Here is a 20723-nt window from a genome sequence, read left to right on the forward strand (position 1 = left end):
CCTAGCAGGGACTCAGCGCCTGCCTCAGGCATCTCCAGTCTACCTGTCTCTGCCCAAATGAGCCCCTTGCTCCCCTTCTCCCTAGGGGAGAGGACAAGGTGCTTTTAGGACCTGATTTGTCTGACTTATTTTAGACATTGACTTCAGTATGAGACAAATTACGTCATGGAAGAGTCTGTTTTCTTCATTGACTAAACAGAGACCTGAGGGTGACTTGCTTAGGTTAAAAAAAGCCCAGTGAAATGAATCCCGTTCTGAGATCTTGTTTTCCCACAAATAGAGGCTAACCAAGACAAAGCAGAGGAGAGGGACAGCTAGTATTAAAGAACAACAGAATTAACTATAATGGGAAGCATTTCCCAAGAGGCTTTTCAAAAGAAGCTTTTCATCAACACACAAGAGAGACATAGGCTTTGTCTGGCTTTGTCTGGGATGCTTTAGCAAGAGGAATGAGGACATGGGGAGCCAAGATTTTGGAGAGAGCAACAGCCAAATGGGTCACACTGGAACTGAGTTCCCTGGAAATTCAGGAGTGGCGCTGAGGCATCCTCAGCTCCATTGGCTCACTGGTGGTTTTGATAACTTGGTTGGGAGGGGGAGGTGTAAGGGAACCAGGGGCTTTGGGGAGAAACCTTGTGCAAGTCTGGGAAGGCCCACGGGGCACCTATTCAAGCCACCCCACATCAATAAGGACAGAAGAAGAGCTTTGTCCTACTCACCCCTTCCATCCCACCTGGGACAGAGACCTCAGATCCCAGCATGGGTCACTTGCTGGTGGTGCACTGGCAGACTGGGAGGCAGCTCAATGGGAGTTGGAGACAGAGGCTGTGATGATTTTGCTGGGACTGTAAATGAGGAGGGGCTTTGAGCAGATATGCTGCAGTAGGGGCTGTGACCCTCCTCATTGCCTGCCAATGCTGGGTCTTGTTTTGTTTGAAACAAACTTTGGAAGTTTGAAACTAGGTTTGGTGTCCCCATAGAGGGTTCCCCAGGCAGACCCTGCCCTGCCTGGGGCACACTGGGGCTGTTGCATGATTCCAGCCTTGAGACTAGCTCTGAGGCTTGGTTCTGAAGGACTGTAGGTGCCACGAGGAACATGAAAAGCACTGTGATGCTGGTGGACTGAGACATGTTGGCAGCCAGAAGGAGGGTGGAGGGCGTGAAGAGAGGTGAAGGAAACCGGTTGGCTTCAAAAAGCCTTCCTGAGACCCTGCAGTAGCCTCTGTCCCTGTGCTGGCAATGCTCCCAACTTTATGGAGACTTCCTCCACTTCTCAGAGAGGATCCCCATGCTGACATTGCAAATGCAGCAGCCCCAGGCACTGGTTTCCTAATTGCTGTGCATGGCTGGGTCCTCTTGGGGATCCAGCAAGGAGGGTTATTGAAGATATAGAAGGCTGGTGTTTCATTTAAGTCATTAGAGAGCTCCTCAGAGAGCTGGAAGGGAGACAAAATGAGAGAGATGGAGGGGGAGAGGGAGGGTGAGGCAGCAGGAGAGGAGGGGAGCGAGAAGACGAGGAGGGAGTGAAGGAAGATACGGGTGAAACAGAATGGAAATATGGTGAAAGTATCTGGAAGGAAGGAAAAGAGAAAGGGAGAAGAGAGGGAAGGGAAAGTGGGTGAGGGAGATGGGGGGTGTGATGGAGAAAGGAAGCCCACATGTCAGAAGATGAGAAAAAAGTCCTGTTGCTTACCAAGAGCAAGGAGCAGGAGCACTGCAAGACCCTTCCCTGGGGTATGCTGTGCCAGGGCCCTGCAGCTGCCTGCTTTTCCCGCCCCTCTTCCCTCCCTTGCACTCTGCTCTTTGTGTCACCTTCCCAGCTGTTCTTCTTCCCCCAGCTCCCCCCTCTGGCTTGGGCAGCATCAGGCAGATTTTTAATCTGAGATATTTTTATTTTAATTTCTGACAGCAGTGAGAGCAGCACTTAGTCTCCTTCACCTATGCTTTCTCTTCCTATTTTTTTCTTTTCCTTTTTTTGTTTTCCTTTTCCTTTTTAAGACTTTCATTCCTTTTTCTTTCTTTTCCTTCCTACCTTCTTTCTGTCTCTCTCTTTGTGTGTGTCTCCCTGCTTTTGGACACCTAAGCCTTTCTCCCTCTCCTTCTCCCTCCTCCCTGATGGAGGGAAGCAGGCAGCTGCTTTGCAGAGCAGGGGAAAGAGCCGGCCAGCAGTGGGGTGAGCTCAGAATCACAGGCTCTACTCTCAGGAGACTCTAGTTGGAAATGGTTGACTTGTTTTCTATGGAAATATTTTTTGGTTAAAAAAATTACCCTTTTCTATACTTTTTTTTTTTTTTTTTTTTTTTTTTTGGCGGGGGGTAGCAGATTGTTGTCTCTGTCAAACATTATGTTTTGTAGATGGAAGAAATAACAAATATGTATAACAAATATGTACTTTCTTTTCTTCCACTTTTTCCACATGGGAAAAAAAGAGAAAGCTCAACAAAAATTACACATTTGAAAAAGTGAAATATCTTCATGGATTATTTTGAAGAAAGTGATTTTTTGTTGTGGTTGCTGAGCAAAAGAAAAAAAAAAAGACAATTTTGATGAATTCTGCTGGTGTTCTGAATAGACAAATATCCTCACTACAGCTATTTCACTGCTACCTTGCAGCAGGGGAAAGTGAGGCGCGGACAGCTTCATGGGTTGGCTCAAAGGCAAGCTGTGAGTCTGTAGGAAAGCAAGGCATTGATCCGGCTTTGCAGGCAGTGCCATACTTGAACGTTTTCCCTGCTGACCATGAATTGCACCCATCTTAGCAGCTCACCACCTCTGCAAAGCCCAAGGGGGCAGAGTAGAACACAATTTTGCTTCCCTCTGAGGATGGGGGAATGGGAGAGGAGCTGGATTAGCCTTGGTAGCCGTGCCTAGTTGCTTTGCAGTTACCTCCTTCCAGTCTAATTTGCACCGTGTTTTTTTCCCTGCTACACACAGTATATTTGCATTTCACCCTCTCTGGCTGTGTTCCACCCCTGCGCCAGTTGCACCCTTGTGCTAAGGGCAGTGGCACCCCGGGTAAGAGCTGTGCACCAAGGATGTTTCTGCAAATGAGAAGGCCAGGGAGGAATTGGAAGGAGAAGATTTAATTGCTGGAGCTCAGGATGTTTTCCAGAGCTTGCAACACAGACTTTCTCAAACATGGGATGCATCAAACCTAATTGCTCTCCAGGCTGACCTGCTCCTTAATTAGAAAGTGTTTTAAAGCCCCATGTCAACTCCCTGCTGATAAAACTGCCTTACAGTATGAAATGAGAACCAGCCGCCCCAGCACCTTGCAGCACTGCTCGGACTGAGGCAGGAGTGCAGGATGCCCGGTCCTTTGCCTGCAGAGAAACCCCAGAGGGCTGTGGCATGGTGGGGTTCAAGGGTGTCACCCCGCCTTCCTTCAGCCCGTTTTGAAACAGCACTGTGTTGGGGTTTCCACAGGATGTATTTGCTTCCCTGGGAATGAAATCCCCTTGATAGAAATCCAAGTTCAGTGGGGACATGAGGGGTTGTGGTGGGTTCAGTCTTGAGGCTGGACAACATGAGAGCAGCAAGGGGCAAGCAGGGGAGATGCTATATGGCTTTCCCTGGCATGGACATGCTACTGCGTCAGCCCTCCAGTCTGAGGTGATCCAAGCTGTAGCATATCCATGGGAGAGAAATAGTCTCCAGTGCAGCCTCCTGCCTCTGAATATGTCCTCCTCCTCTGCCTTTCCCTGGTTGCCCGTTGTCATTTCCTACTTGGCCAGCTCCACAAACATCTTAATTTCATGCCTGCTTGTCAGGGCTGCTTTGTGAAACATCTGAATGACATTAGCACAGTTTAAGAGTGTGACAGACTGAGGAGCAGCAGCCTCCTGTGATCGCCTATTCCAGATGGTTAAGTGACAAATCTCACTTCTGATATCTTAACTAGAGAGGTGCAGGAGGAAAACGTCCCCAGGGAACACCAACCCCCCTCCCCCTACGCCAGCTCTGAGCTTTTGCTGCGACCAGGCAGCGGTTAATCCAGACGGAAGGAGACATGCAGCAGATGCCGTGTTCTTTAGGGACCCTGGAAAGCTTTTCCCCTCCCTCTGACTTGTTGCTGCCTCATCTCGATTACGTGCACAGCCATAAACAGCTCAGGCAGACCCTGTGCTTGTTCCTGCAAGCGTCTTTTGCCCAGTGACTCTTCTCATTAGGGTGATACTCTATCACATTACATTCAAATGATATTTGCAGTCTCATAGGCATGTTTCTGGCCCCAAACCATTGTAGGACATTTTGGGGAAGAAACTCTGCATTCACACTGGTAGTGAAAGACAAGCATTGCCAGGGGAAAGTTTAGAGTCAAAACTTGATGTGCTTGTGTGTGTAAGGAAAATGTAGTCCAGGCTGGTGAAGCCCCTTGCTCAGGGTGACACTGCAAGCTGCTTGCATCTTGGCTGCCTTGCTGAGTGAGTGCAGCTTTGCTTTCCAGTGAAACCTCTCCTGGGACATAGCTAGTTTCTGGACCACTCCTGACATTAGTGTAAGAGTCTCCTACTACTGTTACCTCTGGGGGTGATAGAAATGCATTGTAGGACTAGTGCTGACAGGTTCTAACTCTGCTGACAAGTAAAGCTAGAAGTTCTGGGTCAGCACAGGTGATTTTGTGTGTGTGTGTTTTTATGGCTTGCTATTCTACCTCTTGAAATGCAGCTGACCCCAGCTTGGAGCACAGCAGCTGGTTGGAAGGACAGGACAGAAGGTGGTAGAGCATGAAGTGAAGCAAAATACTGTAAAACTGGGGAGGCCTACTTAATGATCATCTACAGTTGGAGTTTTGTACCTCCTCTGCAGTATAGCAGTGTTACAACCCTTTTAGTGAATAATCTGTATAAAAGGCTTCCTTTTGTCCATGCAATTTAATGGGAGTTTCCCCATCCTGTCTTGGGAGTGGATCCTGAGACAACAGTGTCCTCTATCATGCTGTAGCAGCATATGTATTCTGGGTCTGCAGATCACAGAAAATATAACACACAAGGTAAATACTGAGAGACTATGTCTTTCTATGCTCTCAGTGCTGTTCCCATTGCTATAGTTACAGCCATGTGGGTGTTTGCTTGGTAAATGCCCTTGTCTCCCTTAACTCTCACCTCCCCCCAGCATCTATTCCCAAGCTCAGACACCCCAGGGGCAGAGGCTCACAGAGCCTTTCCTGCCAGCTCACCTGGCTTGCTTGTGTCAATGCCCTGGACAGGGAGTTGAGCAGCTTTGCTAGTGCCCAAACAGGAAAAATTGTCCACCCTCCCTGCCCTGATGCAGCCTACCAGCCCTGAAGCAAGGGCTCCCTGCCTCCCAGAGCAAGAAGCTCAAGTCACTGGCAATAGGTCTGGGAGGCAGGGAGGCAGAAACCTGATAGTTAGATAACTGCTTTTGTAAAATGCTTGGATTTCAATGAAATTGGTTGAAGGTTTCCTGGTGATGCCACATGAATACATTTGGAGTCTGCGCAAGTACTGCTTTCCTCTTGATGAGACATTCGCTTTTGGTGGCGGGTGACCCAATTGGAACCAGTGCTCTGGTCTGTGCTTACACTCAGCTACTGCAGTCCAGAGGCAAGTCTGACTTGCAGACTCCTGAGAAATGCTCACAGGAGGCATCCATCAGCATCCTGGTCCCTGCCTGCCTTCCCTGTATTGTGTTGGAGCACATGTGTTACTTCAGAAATATCTCTTGAGCCTCTTTGAAATAAAAATAAATGGGAATTAGTATATGCTGCTGAAATCCTATCTTCAGCCTTCTGTAGCTGGGAGGCAGAAACAGGGGTTGGATCCAGCTAGGATTACTCCGGATGGTTGAAATAATTCCCAGGCTGGTCCCAGAAGAGTGATAGGCAGAATGAGTGTGGGGGGAACAAACCTCTAAAACTGACCTTGTCAGTGGAGAAATGTTTCAAGTTACACCCTCAAAGAAGAAAGGAGATGTTCAAGGGCTCAAGGAAGGTGACCTAGCCTGATTTAGTTCATCTGGGAGTCTCTGGGTATGAGGAATCACCTGTGCCAGTCTCAGCTGGTACATGGTGTTGCCCATCACCTCCACCCACTGCCTCCCTCTGCAGGGATCCTGGAGGAAAGTGACAGGCAGAGCAAAGTGGAACTGGTGGGACTCGGGAATACAGCAGCAAAGTCCCCAGCCATGAGTAAACTGTGCATTTCTCAGCGCTTTTAATCTCCTTATTATGGTAATGGGCTGATAACTGATTGTGTAGTTAAAATGGAATTTGACACCAGGGCTGCAGTTTCTCTGACTTCAGAGCGATGCTGTAGTAAACAACGTGGTAAAGAGCTATAAGAGCTGATGTTCTGCTTCAAACCTGTGCTAATGGGAATCTGGAGAAGTGCAAGAGAATAAAGGAAACCTGAATTTATGTGGATAGATGCATCAGATGGCCCTTGATAAAGAAAGCATTTCTTGGCCTAGAAAGGGGATGGTAAGAGAAGTCACCCTGGGGGTGGAGATGGAAAGGCATGGAAGATACAGGGGCTATGAGAATAAAAGACTCTGGGGCCACTGGCTGCAGTGTACAGCATCTGCACAATCCTCTTGCAGTGGCTGTGCATGTAGCCTCAACAGGCAACTAGCCAAGCTGACACTGATGGTCCCATCACCTGCTTACCCCTGCAACAGCACATCACATTCTCCTGACACGGTTCCTCTCTGCTTGGCCCAGCTAATCAGCCAGTGCTTTAACCACACTTCAGACTTTTCCTGGCTGCTGTTTTTGCATTGTCTGCTGTACTGCCTGCTATGAGGTCCAGAATGTTGGCTAAGCATTTGTCCTCCATGGATTTCCTATGAATTTTCCAAATGTTTGGGAACAGCTCTATCGCTTCACCTGATCTGATAGTTTTATTCCTATTGTATTGTATCGTATCGTATTGTATCACATCATATCGTATCATATCGTATTGTATCATATCATATCGTATCCTACCCTACCCTATCCTATCCTATCCTATCCTGTCCTGTCCTGTCCTGTCCCATCCAATTGCACATCCCTCTGTTCAATGTAAGGCTTATCCAGCAAAGCACAGTAAAAAGACCAATGTCCACGGCCTCTGGTTTGTTCTTGTATCTTCACTCTTGACAGTGGTTTGGCACCAATCTGAATCTCTATAAAGGAGGAAAGGGATCTCTGTCATGGTCCTAGCAATTAAATTGCAGAGAATAAGAAACACAAAGGTGACAGGGCTATGAACCTATCGTCTCCTCCATCCCCATAAGCACATTTCTCCCATGATATAGAAGAAGAAGGGGAAGAATCTCTCTCCGCTCACCCTTCTGAGATAGGTGATAACAGATGAGGCAAACTGTGAACCCCTCTGAACTGCAAGGTCCCAGTACTTTTCTGGATCCTGAAATCTGAGGTATTGCAGGTTGATGGCCTGACAGCTGCAGGGAAAATCCTTGTGTGATCCTGCTGGATTTACTCCAGTGAAGATCCCTCTTCATGCTCTACCAGTCACTTAGACCACTTCATTTTTGCTTTGAAAAACAGAAAGAAAAAGATCATCATTTTGAGGCTCTGCTTTTACTCTTTTTTTTTTTTTTTTAACTCACAGTCAAGTACTTCTGTGTGGGGAAAAAAGACCCATTGAATTTCAAGGTCTTAGGCAGCAGCTATTTCCTCCATTAAGCAGACGGATGTGGGGAAATGAGGGAAAGCATATTGATTGATTTTACCAAGGTCCATTATAGGTCGTGTGGATGTTGAAATATGAATGTGGCTTTGACATTAGGTGGAGAGGAAGCTGGACTCCCAGGAGGGTGCTATAATGAGAAGGCACAGTCTTGATTTGTTGGGCCCAGCAAGGGGGGGGATGAGCAGTGTCCCCAGGTGCCACATTCAAAGCTGTGTTCAGATGCTGCAGATAGCCCCCGAGTGCTCATGACCAGACTCCCAGCCAATCTTCCTCCTCCCAAGGACTACAGGTGGTGTAGTAGGTATCCATGAAGCCTCAGACCCCACCATGAGCACATAGGGATGGGGTTGCCCTTGCCCCCCAGGCACCCTCTAACCATGTGCTAGCACTGGCAATGATACTAATATCACTCCTTCACAGGAGAAGCTTGGGAAACTGTATTTGGCCTGTCCCTGAGTACTGGATGACTCAGGTGCTTGATGAAAAAGCAGTATTTATAGAGGAGCCCACTGGAACCTAAAACCTGAAAGGTGCTTTTTAGGGGAAATACTGGCTGTCTGGTGCAATTAGTTGAGAATACCATGTTTAGCATGGAGGCTTTTATCTAGCTGCACGTAGTACCCTCAGGTAACAAAAGGTGAGTCTGCAGGCTTACAGAAACCTCTTGTTGGTTGTGCTCTGCAAGTGCTGGGAAGCAAGCAGGTTTGAGGGGATTAAACTCAACTTGTGATGCCCAACTGGGTTTGTGGGTTAATGGATGTCTCATATCCACCTTTATTCTCAACATGTTGAGAGCAAGGAGAATTCACTGTGCAAATAAGAGCAAGTTCAGCTCCTTTACGCGGAGCAATACTGCAAATCAAGCTGTACTGAAGCACACAGCATATGCTAAACTGTGGAACTCCTTGCCACAAGAAATTATCCTACTAATGGTGAGAATAATTTAACAAAGCTTGATGGCACAGGTAGCCAGGCAAACCGGCATGTGTAGTAACACAATCTTGCAACCCATGGAATAAGAACGATTTTATTTTCTAGCTGTTAGGTCTAGGGGGCTTTCCCAGATTTTTTTCAACCTGCTTAACAAATACATCTTTGCTGTAGGCATGTCTCTGGTTGCACCTATTTTTTTAGCAGGAAATTAGAGGTGACAAATGGTTTACATCTGTGGGATGCTGGTTGCCTGATGTACCCTGAGTCAAAGACACGGGCTTGTTTAAATGTAGCTAACGGGAGTCTATGCACTTCTCTTCCCAGAGCTGCCAGTAAATCCAACAACACCATTTTACAGTTCAAGCTCCTTAATCAGCCCATTGTTTGGGAGAATTTGTGACCTTCTTCAGTCCTGACAGTCAAGATCATGCCCTGCTCTTCTGCTGGGAGACTCTCCTTGTTCTTTTCCGTCTACATTCCAGCTCCCTTATCCCAAACTTTGTACTTGTCAGACACTGCCCACCAACTCGGAACAAATGGACACTGTTTGCTGCCTGCTCAGCTGCCTCCTTCATATCCCTGTCACTGTCGTTGCACACCAGATTCAAGGCAGTGTTCCCTGGTGTGAGCTGGGCTCTTGTCTTTTCCTTCCCCTTCATCGTGCATCATTTATGTCCTTGTCAGCTCTCTGGTGCCACGCTGCCTTTTCTCCTTGCCTTGTCCCCAGCCTCTCTTTATTAGATGCCACTTCCAGAGGTTGCATTGGTCTCTCTCCCTTTACACAGTCCCAGGAGTACCCATTAGCATTAGACTTCCCTTCCTTGCAAGTCACAGGCAGCCTCACTGCTTTTGGACTTATCCTCTAATTTTAGCATTGCTGTTTCTTACAACTACTTTTCCCATAAGGTCAGAAGAGTCCCTGCCCTCTCAGAGATGTTATTCTCTTGGCAGCAAGCAGATATTTTGCAGTCATGCAAGCCAGCCTTCTCAGAACAAAGCAACCTTTATTAGACAATGGGGATGCAGTGATTAGGCTAGCCTGGCATAGAAAAGCTTACACGCACATCTGTGTTGCAAGCATGTACCTGCAGCTCTGCCCAGCAATGGCTGGGGGGTCTAGACTCCAGTCCTTCACTGGGCAGCAGAGGGGTCTGCACTGCTCTGCAGAGTAACTCCACACATGCACAGTCCTGGATTGTGCCAACTGAGCACTGCCTCTGGGAGCAACTCCCTTTTCCTCTTCCCAGTTCCCAGCATGTAGGGAATCCAGGCAGACCCTGCAGGAGTATTTGCCTGGGGATGGTCCTAAGCTTGGTCCTTACCCAAACGTTATTGTTCTGGTTTTGTGTTTCAGAAAGCTACTTAAGTGCTTGGGAGAGTACAGGTAGAGCAGAGCCCTCCCCTAGCACCTCTGGGAGAAAGATGTGCTTCCCTAAGCAGGAATTCCCTGGGTTGCTCCACATCTCCTCAAGTATGGCTTTTTGCAGAAATTGCCACTGTCGTCTCTGAGTTGACTGACACTCTCTGTGAAGTGAGCTGCCTTATGGTAGCACTGCACTGACGGTATGACAGGGCTGTGTATTGAGGTTCTTCGGAAAGAAAGGCAGCCTATGAATTATTTAAACACCTCTGTTTCCGATTAGCTTATGACTAATGTTCATTGCACTAACCCCTGAGATGCTGAACATTAAAACTACTGGAGAAAATATAATGGGTTGAATTGCTTTCTAGGTAGCAAGGTACACACAGAGCTTTTGTGGACATTTGTGTGTTTGTTTTGCTTTTACTTTTAAATAGACACACTGAAAAAGAACTCTGCTCAGGGATTGAGAGTCCACAATGGGACTGAATAATTTTTCAAGAGCAACAGGGCACAACAGGGAGTGAATACCACAGGAGACAAGGGGATTAGAAAGAAATCTTCTTTCTGGTATTACATTAAGGTTTTAAAAGCCTTAAGATCAGGAGCTGAAGCAGGGAATAGAGATTGCCTTGAGATAGCCTGTGGAATGAAGGGTGCATGAGCAACACGAGCAAATTTCATATCATGTTGGAAAAGCATTTAAAAAAAGCACTGGTGAAGCTCAGAAAGCAGAGGCCAATGTTAGACCAAGGTAATAAATGCCTGGTGTGTACTGACCAGTTTGTGGTCTATGGCTGGACTTGGAAACCTTTTCCTGCTGGAGTGGATATATGACAATCCCAACTACCTCCCTGTTACCAGAGGGTGCAAGTCTTATGAATGAGATCAGCTACAAACCCCCTTTTAGATTGAAGAGACCAGCCCAGAACCTGATAATGTGGAGGTTTAACTAACAGCTTCATGTAAGATTCGGACACTTATCATTACAATTTCCCTAATGATTTCTGTACCTATCAGCAGCCTCCCTTGCAGGTGGCAGGTCTGTCTTTGGGTCACTGGGGACCACAGATATCTTTTTGTCTGCTGCCCTTATTGCTGTGGGTCAAATGAATTGGAAACTCTCAGTTTGTGCTTCTTTATTCACATGCACCGACTGTTAGCTACATGTTCCTCTGGATACTTGTGTGCTGGCTTACTAATTACCGGAGTTATATTTGCTAAATAAGGGTATGGTTCTTGATCACAAAACCCAAGCAGCAACAAAAAAGGAAACTTCATTACTCATCATATTATTCTATAATATCAGAGCTAGCTGCACCATGTTCCCCACAGTGTGAGTTTCTTGCAGACTTTTTAATCAGCTGAGCTCCCTTCAGGTTAGACAGCTAGAACCAAAGACACTTAGAACAGAAGTTGGGGATCCAGAAGGAACACAAGGATATACCCTCCTGGGGACCCCAAACCAACTCCTGCAACCTCCTTCAAAACTTCCATCTGGTTCCCAAACTTCTTTTTTCTGCACATACGTCTTTGTTTAGGTTCCTTCCCTCTGAAGGAACAGTATGTCTTGGGCCTGTCAGGATTGTCTGAGACCCCACTTCGCATCAGGAAAAAAATTAAGAACAAAAGAAATGTATAACAACAAAGCCAAAGGCTAAGGTCTCAGTAACAGAGTGTGCAATTCATTGCACTGATAAGCATTTTCAGAGGGTACTTCATCTGCTCTCTTCAGCTGGAATAGATGAGATTTCTCTTGTTCTTAAAATGGTTCTTCTGCTGTAAGAGGAGTCTGGGGTGATTATTTCACATGGAGGCCTTTACATAGCAGACATCTAAAGGGTAGGCAGGAAGGGGCAGATTTTGCCCCTTGTTACAGAAGCAAATCACAAAGGTGAGAGCTGTCAGACAGCTCTTCTCCTTACTCCCTCATTAAGTTTTATGGGGGCATATCTTGGCTGTGGGAGCCAAAGTAATGTTTTCCAGAAGAGACCCAACCAGAGAGTTTCTGTTCCCCATTTAGACTTGGGAGAATCCAGCTTCTACTGGAAACTAAGATATCTTCAGAGCATCTTCTAAGAGCTCCTCAATGGCCCTGTTCATTTGAGGGACACTATGCAGTAGCTGTGCCTGCCTGCTCAATGAGGGTGAGAAAACTAAGGGAATATTGGCTCCACAGCTGGTTTTCCTGCCATGGGTGCAGAGGGTGCTGGAGCACAGGCTTCCCCCCTCTGCTTCCCTCAGCAATGAGAAAGCCAGCTGAATCACAACTCTGAATTTCTGTGGGTGTCCGTTGCCAGTCCTACCTCATCAAGGCATCTTCTTGCTGTGCAGTGAGTGCTGGGCTCCCCCGTATTTTACAGAGACTGTGTATCTTAGACCAATGTAATAGATGTGAGACCTACTTCTGCTTGCTCCCTTCATTAGCTCTGGGAGGCTAGCTATGTCTTTTAAACCATTTGAAGTCTCCAGGAGGTCTTCCCATAGTCAAGATTTCAGCAGATCTCCTAAAATAAGCAGGATTTTGCCTGGTCAATGCCCCCATAGGAAGCCTGCAAGGCACATGCAAAACACTAAAGCAAACAGCAGCGCCTTTCTGCATCACTGGCATGGTCTGACACAAAGGGAAGCTTTGCTGGAGGATGAGCAACCTTGTAGCTAAATCCTGAAACGCAGACTTCAGTGAAGCCTTGACAATTTTTAGCCCTGCTTTTGTGACCGTACCACAAAGTTTGTGACACTGCTCTGTGCACCAAGCTTCCTATTGGGGCTGATATTCATTCCTTGCTTGATTTCTGGAAGTGCTGCCTCATAGTCCACCCCAGGGGCAGCTGCACTGCAGCACTAAGGGACTCTATTACCTGTGGGAGTCCCTCAGGATGGAAGGTGCCATAGCAGTGTCTTGACAGTGGCATGAGGGAGGGGGACCAGCTGCTCTCCCTCTCTGCCATATGTCTGTTTCTGTATGCAGCCTGAGTGCAAATGCATTTTATTAAATAAAAATGTCTTTAATTGAATGAAACTCCAAAAAGCTGGTTGGACTCCAAAAGCAACGTCAGCTCCAGGCACTGCTTTTGTTTTCTTTCGACTTTTAGCTTCTTAAGTCCAAACATCTCTCAGATATTATCACTTCTGTATTTTTAATTGACAGGACTCACAGGGCTAAAACCCTTCTGTGTTCAGTTCAAGGAACAGCATGGCCTGGCCTGGGGACTGTTGCCAGCAGGATGCACGGGTGAGACCATCCTGCTTCAGGAGAAAAGTGTTTAGCTGCACCGTGCCGTGCTGTTTGCTTTACTCACCAGAGAACGGGCCCTGGACTCTGAGGCCGGGAGAAAGGGTGTCTTGTCTTAGTCCAGCACTTCTGGTCTCCTAACGCTCCCTGTCACTGTTTCAGAGCATTGAGGACAGGCTGGCTGCAGAGGGAGATCCTTCACCTTCACATGCCTCCCAGGAAAAGGACAGACAGAGCAACTTTTCTGTAGTCCTGGGGCTTTTCTCCTTACACATATCCCCCCCCAGCCATCATATATAGGCTTGACTTGAGGAAGGTAATGTGCTGGACTGGTACAGGCTCTTCTTCACGTTTTTCTTACGAGAAACCCCGCTCTGGTTTCTTTGTAAGATCTTCTTCCCAGGCCAGCAAGGCTTCTGTGTCCTATCTCACATCAGACAATCCTTTCTCAGACCCGGGCTTGCCATGGGGTTGCTAAAATGCAGTCCCCACAAGGGGCAGACAGGGCACTTTTCTGTGATAATAATTCTACTTCAGATGTCTGTTGCTCTCTTGGTAGCAAACCAAGGGCAGAAGGCATGCATGCTAAGCGGTCTCTGTTTGACTCATCTACAGCCCTGTAGCTCCTCTGTTAGCAAGACCGATCACTGCCTGCCCAGTTAGCAGCCTGAACTGTGCTTACAGCAGCTCCGTCCTCACGGGGTGCCAAGGGCTGGAGGATGCTGAGACAGAGATAGTGCTGCAAGATACTGCAAGTGTGAAGTAGGCTAAAGCACTCAGAGAAGAGATGTACAGTATCTCTCTCAATAACATCTTAGAGGCACAGCACCAGTGTGTGGAAGAGTCTCAGTCTCCCAGTATAGCTACAGGAACAATTTTCTACTCTGTTTTGTTACAATCACTTGTAGCAAAGTCATGAGTCTTGCTCATGCACCCTTGGTGTTGCTGTGAGGTTCTTTTCCATAGTCACCCTGCTATAAAATATCCTACTGAACCTGTCCTCTCCTTGATACTATCAGTGTCACCTGCTAAGAGAGGGGACCTGTTCCTATGTCACAGCCTGCTAAAAATGCCTGTCCCTGGAGGTCCTCATCCCCACATCACCCATGCTGTGCTGAACTAGCTGAAGTGTAGACAGCTGCTTACCACCCAGCAGCTGCAAGGGACACATGTCCTGGAGGTGGCCAGGTGGGCTGGTATGGACCTGGGCCATGCACAGGGCGCAGAGCAGCCTGTCTGGGGTCTTTCAGGGGTAACCAGACTCTGGCAGGACATTTCCTACATTCACTGTCAGTCTCTGGCCACCACACAAAACTCCCGGCTGGGATCTTCCCACAGATACGCAGTGTTGGGACATTAGTGATGTGCTCTGGCACTGTACTTGACTTACACTTAACTGTTGTTTTCAAACAAAGGAAGACAAAAGCAGTCATTAGTGCGCAGACATTATCTCATCTATCCTAGCAGTACCCATTCCAGCTTTCTCAGCATTTCTTGTGGCATCCCCTCAGCAGTGCACAAGAGGATGCCTTGACTGCCTGATTCCTCTTCATTGCACTTAGCTGCTGCTTCCTACAGCCAGCACCAGAAACAACCTGTTATGTCCCAACAGTACTTTGAAGCTTGGGATTAAAGCAGTGAGAAGCCAGTATTTCCCTTCTCTACAGACAGGCTGTTGCCATTGTGAGCCTTCGTTTGCTTGGGTTGAAACTTGAAAGTGGAGCTCAGGGCTCTGTAATCAGAGCCAATCGCTTCTATCACTTGATGCTTTCAGCACTCACCTGGACACAGTCCCCAGCCGTTCCTACAGGAACTGACAACACTTTCATAGCGGCATCCTTTCTTGCAACGAAAGCGCTTTGCTCTTGACAGTTGTCCACACTATGCTTTTTGCAAGACTCTTGGTTAATGCGTTGTGCAGATCATATGATGCTGTCACAAATCCCTGGCATCTTTAGTACTTGTTTCTGGTGATATTCCAATTTCTTGAGCAGGTTTGGGGTCAAATCAGCCTCAGTCTATAATCACTAGTTGGGGGTTGTTTTATTTCCCTGAACACAGAGTACCCAGTTCCTTCATGCATCATTTATATTCCCTGCACCCTGGAAAAGCTCTGGCCACTTCTCTATTCCAGCCACGTTTTCAGAAATGTTCATTTTCTTTCAGGTTCTCTTTATAAAAACAGAAATGCTCTATCATCTCCAGTGACTCTGAGTATAGGTGATTTTGTAGATTTTCCACAATCTCAGCAAATGCTTTGTCTGTAGATTTAATAGACACTGTTAGGCTATGCAGCATATTATAAATTTTAGCCCCCATTACGATCAGTAAACTGCCAGGTTTTTTTAGATATCATCCATTGTTCACTCTCATAGCGGGGGGATGGGGGGTGGGGGGAGTTTTCTTCCAAGCCAGTGGAAAAACCTGCTCTCCTCAGACAGCCAGACATGTTTAATACTTTTTCCCTCTTCATGAGTGGATTACTCACAGCCTCACGATTGTACCGTGCAGCTTCATGTGCTATAAGAGTGGGTCTCATGACTCTCCTTGTTCACCAGCAGCCCAGGAAGAGGGTGGAGCTGAACCACAAAAACTAGTGGGGAAGGAATAGCTCTAAATCCTGAGGACTGGTCTGTACTGACAGCTTTGTAAAGGGATGGTTTTGTGCACCCGTTTCAGTGGAAGAGCTGTACCATCACCTTGTGTGATGCTACCCAGGCCTCTCCCCACCTTCTCTGTCTTGCAAAGTTACAGCAGAAGCTATGCTGATTCCTGCTTTGGGAATGCTGCCACTTCCATGATGGAAAAACAACAGCCTGGTAGGCTATGTGCAGGTTTTTGCCTTAGCTGGAGTGTCTTTGACAAATATAATGGCTGCAAACTGATCAGGTGAGGCATTACATTTACTTTCTTCTTCCTTCCCCATGCCTGGATTTCTTTCTGATGGCTGGGTGCTGCCTGGGTTGTGTAGGTGGCTGTTCTGTGAGCTTGGACATCTCTAGCCAGAAGCAAGCTTCCCACCTCTTTACATTTTGCAGGCTGGCTGATGAGGACCTGCAACTGCTCAGCCAAGTAGCACAACTCCAGGAAAGCTTCTGAGTCCTCTCACCACCTTCCCACTCCCTGCTTGCTTTCACCTCTCTCCTCTGACAGCTGATTTTACTCCTCCTTCTGCTTTCTGCAGTTTGCAGTCAGTTTACTGAATGGAGGGATTGGGAGATGATCATGAGTTGGATGGACAGAGCGGGCTGTGACAGTGAGATGCATAGCCCTCAGCATCTTGCCTGTGCAGATGGTGGTACCTATGAATTACAGTATTACTCAGTATTGGAAAGCTGGGCGTAAAATGCCTCATTCCTGTTGTCATAAGATAGAGGCATTGGGTTGGCCAGGTGGTCTCCCAGGCAGAAGCAGGAGCAAGGACTTTTTTGAGATCCCTCAGGCCCTCGTCTCTGGGTGGGGGTGATGAGGGAGGTCACACTGCACATCCCAGGCCCAGCATTCCTCTGGAGAGCTCTCTGCTCTGCACTGACATGCTCTCTGCTGAGCCATCCTGACCTCCAGAGACGTGGGAGAGATGGGTTGAGGCAGACTATGTCTGAGCTGCAGGAGGCCCTGAGGCTGTGGTGCAGCTGAGCAGAAAGGCAGCTATTGAGTCTGCTGAATGTTTTATAGTGCATTCAAGTACCGAGACCACTGTCAAAGCTGGACATTATCCATTTACAGCCTTGTCTTTAAAATAAATGATAACTCTTTGAGTCTGAGCTGTTGCTAGGTGAAGGAAGGACAGGGTGTATGTCTGATATGGGAAGGGAGACTATACCAAAAAGGCTGAGCACTCTCACCTGAAGGGCAGCAGAGATGGGAAATCGGCTCACAGAGCCTAGGTATCTCTTCAGACCATGGCATCATTCTGAGCAAATTTCCCACCCAAAGATATTTTACATTAAATTGGAGAATTTTGAACCCCACACTCACCCCAGAAGAGAGTTTGCTTATATTTTTTTAAACTGCAGAGATAAGTAAAGCCTGAGTCAGTACAAATGGTTGAGGGAGAAAAAGGGAAATAAAAAGGACTGTGCTCAAAGGGGAATGCTATGCCACAGGCACTGGCATGCAAGGGGAGGCAGCATGGGCCTGGGGAGGGAGCTGTGTTGTTAGGGAATTAACTCTGGGAGGAAGATGTTGTGGGTAAAAAGGGGCTGTAGGTGTTTAAAGGTGTGGGGGATAGGTGAGCAGTGGGGATATAGGAAGGTTTGCACAGATTTGTAGGCAGTTTTGGGTCTTGTGAGCCCTGGGGTGGGGGGCAGCGTGGGAGGGGGCAGTATTTCAACTGAAGGAGGTGCACCGAGCAGGTAACCTGCATTTATATGACAGTAATGCCCACTGTGTGCCCAGTCTTGCTCAGATATATGGAAAGAGACAATTGCTGCACAGAAAAACACATGAGCTGTGAAGCCAAGCAGTAAACAAAAGTCGTGAGGGAAGGGAGAAAAGGCAGCCATTGCAAACACAGGAGATGCCACACCGGACAAGATGAACGTCCCTTTAGGCCCTTATCTCAACCCTGGCAGTGGCTGATATCAGATGCTCCAGAGAAAGCTGCAAAAACAATCTTCACAACACATCTGGGCATTGGTGAGATAGTATCCCCAGGAGGGCTCTTCCTGCCAGACCCCATTTGCTGATCAGCCTACACATGGAAATCAGGAGACTGAGAACTCTTGTCAGCTTTGCTCTGACTGATGTTGCAGCCAGAAGGATTTTCAATCATGTAACCAGCTATCCCAGCTGGTTTCCCTCCCTAGTTGCTCTATTCTGGGTGTGCTATGGGCTTCTCAACCCTTCTGGCAAGTGTAGACCCATGAGCTATGTCACTAACCCCCGTGCCCCTGCAGACAAGCACAGCACAAGGTGGGGCTGGACTATACCCTTTCTAGATACATCTAATTGCCATGATTTGAGGGTTTATCCATTCTTCATCCCACAGTTTTGAGCACTTCAAGTGTGGGTACAGTTGGAGCAGCTTGCCACGATTCTTTTCCTCTGTGGGGTACTCTGTGGGATGAGTTAGCAGGACAGTGAAGCACAAACCAGGTGATCCACATAACACTGCTGTGGATGGTCACGGAAGGTCCAACAATGCTACATGGCCCAACTGGAGGGTCTATACCATCATTTTCAGGTGCTCTAGACACAGCCTGCTGCCTTCATTCTGTGTGCAGTAGGCTGATGAATAGGGGGAATAAATTTGAGGAAGGATCCCATGAGCCGACGACAAGTATCTTGGATTGACTGACAATTGCTGAGCAAGTTGATGGAGTTCAGTGTTACCCTGAGACACCTTTGACAGTCCCTAAGATGATGGTCTGTAAGATACCAGAGTGTAAGCTACAGAGCTATTGTGCATAGATCTCTTCATGGAAAACTCACACTATCTGTTCATACTCAAAGCACAAGGAAATCAAACAACAAAAGAAAAATGAAAAAGAATAAAAGAACTTTCAAAGTTTTATTTGGCTGTAAATGACAGCTGCTCTGGCCTCTCTGCACAGGATATTCTTCTGCAAGGTTTCTTAGATGCTTAGATGGCAATCTACGAAAAGAGAGGTGATGAAACTCTGATCTGATAGGCTTTCTGGGCAAAGTCCCTATGACCTGATGTGAGCCTGAGATTGAGAAAGACCTTCCCTTTCCTCAGTGCTGCATGGGAAGTGGCAGCATAAACCAGAGGGGACCTCCTGGCTCATGGCTAGTTCAGTTCCCCTGTTAGAGACTGCTGAACACACTGAGCGGGGTGGGGGTCTGTTCTGGTACCTCCTGCCCTTGCGTGCGCATACACACATGCACGTGAACAAGTGCCAGTGGTTTCCGAGTCCCATTTCTGTGATTTCCCCCAGCTGCAGGATATCCTGCCTAGTGAGCAGAAGTGGGTTTGTTCCACACCCCCATGCCCTCCCTTAGAGAACTGATGTTGGTGAACATACTACACCACTTTATTGCTATTCCTTTATGTCCGTACTGTAAAGGGATTGACTGTGGATGACAGCTACACTGGCCTGTTCAATGTGCTGAGGTTCACAGCACTACAGTCCCCAGGCAGCGGTTGGAGCCTGCCTGCCTTGCTGTGCCCACTCACTGGAGGTGCCCCAGGGAGGCAAGTGCTTGGCTGCTCAGCTGCTGTCAGCGTTCTGGATGCCTGCTCACATCCCCTCTGCTAGTGCCAGGGCTGCACCCCATGTGACACGGCATGAGGTGGGGGACCATGGGGCTAGGTTGGGACACATGCGGTGAGCACATGGTGTGGTGAGGTCCATCCCAATCCGTCTGCCCTCCATGACCTCCTGTAGCCCCCAGAGGAGGTGGCTTTCACTCTTGACTGCCTGCATCATGGGGTTAGGGCTGCGGTGGCTTTGCATTGTCCCCATGTGGCGTGCGAGTCCAGCGGAGGAGAGCAGGTCATTCATAGGAGTCTTAATGCATGAGACTTGGCTGGGCACTCCAGCTGCATTAAAGTCCCTGGGGAGGTAAATCGGTGGTTCTCTGGGGATGAACTCTCCATGCACCAGCCCTTCCCCTCTTTTTCTCCTGGCCCTTGGTGTGAACCTTCTGGCTCTCAGGGAGGTAAGTAGAGATACTTGAAAGCTATGATTAATGGTTTTAGGCTTATGCTGCCTGATTTTTTGAAGGCTCAGAATTATCTGCTGCCAGGACACCACACTCATGCTCCAGCAGCTGCTTCAGTGCCATTATGTTTGGCATCACTCATGCAAGAGACAGCACTCAAAGCAATGTCTCAGCGAGATCCCAGCTCTCCATGGGTTATCACTGCCCTACCCTGGGCAGCTAGGGGCAGTGGCAGCTCAGCACACTGCTTTTGTATATGCAAGGTAAAGGCAATGGGTAGTATCCCTCCTTGTGCTGCTAGTGGGTCCTGGTTTGGCTATGTGAGCTTTGTGGTTTTGGGTACTTGGTTTGGAGTGACTGGCCCAGCATGCCTAATGCAGAGCAGTGAACAAAGCCTGTTCCCAGACCACAGGAATGCTTGCCATTCTCTTTCCCTTTAATTTTCCCTTTAATTTCAGGTTGTCAACATGGAGTTTGGTAGCCCGCAGAGATTTTGAGTTTTTTGCCTTTTTAATCCCCACTTTAGTGTTGTTTCTTCAATAGACATTGTTTATTGTTGGTTAGTAGGGGTTTTGGGGTTTTTGTTGTTGTTGTTTGGGTTGTGTCTTTTTTTTAGTGGTAACAATGACTATTTCAAAGCTGCTTCCAAAACAAAAAAATCTGAGAATTACTCAGAAAGTTGTTACCAGTCTGGGAAAGCCTACAAATGATGCAAAGGCAGCTATATCCTGACACAGGTAATTGAAGCACATTAGACTTCACCACCCCTCACTTGCAAGAGCAAAGTCTACAGTTAATGTAGACCACAAACTCATGAGGTGTTTCTTACATGGTTAAAACAGTCCCCCCGACATGTTTTCCCTTTCATACACATTATTACCACTCCCCCCCCCCCAAAAAAAAAAAAAAAAAA

General features: G+C 47.6%; 1 long non-coding RNA gene across 1 annotated transcript in view; it reads left to right on the top strand.

Annotated features, from left to right (window-relative positions):
• Positions 1 to 1513: 1513 nt before the first annotated feature.
• Positions 1514 to 20723, top strand: part of LOC113478635 — a 23801-nt gene continuing 4591 nt past the window's right edge. The window contains exons 1-2 of the long non-coding RNA XR_003398103.1: positions 1514 to 1523; positions 17200 to 17205. This is a non-coding gene — a long non-coding RNA (uncharacterized LOC113478635). The remainder of the gene's footprint in view (positions 1524 to 17199; positions 17206 to 20723) is intronic.

Source organism: Athene cunicularia (genome assembly GCF_003259725.1).
Source record: "Athene cunicularia isolate RWA chromosome 3 unlocalized genomic scaffold, athCun1 chr3_part1, whole genome shotgun sequence".
Lineage (NCBI taxonomy): Eukaryota > Metazoa > Chordata > Aves > Strigiformes > Strigidae > Athene > Athene cunicularia.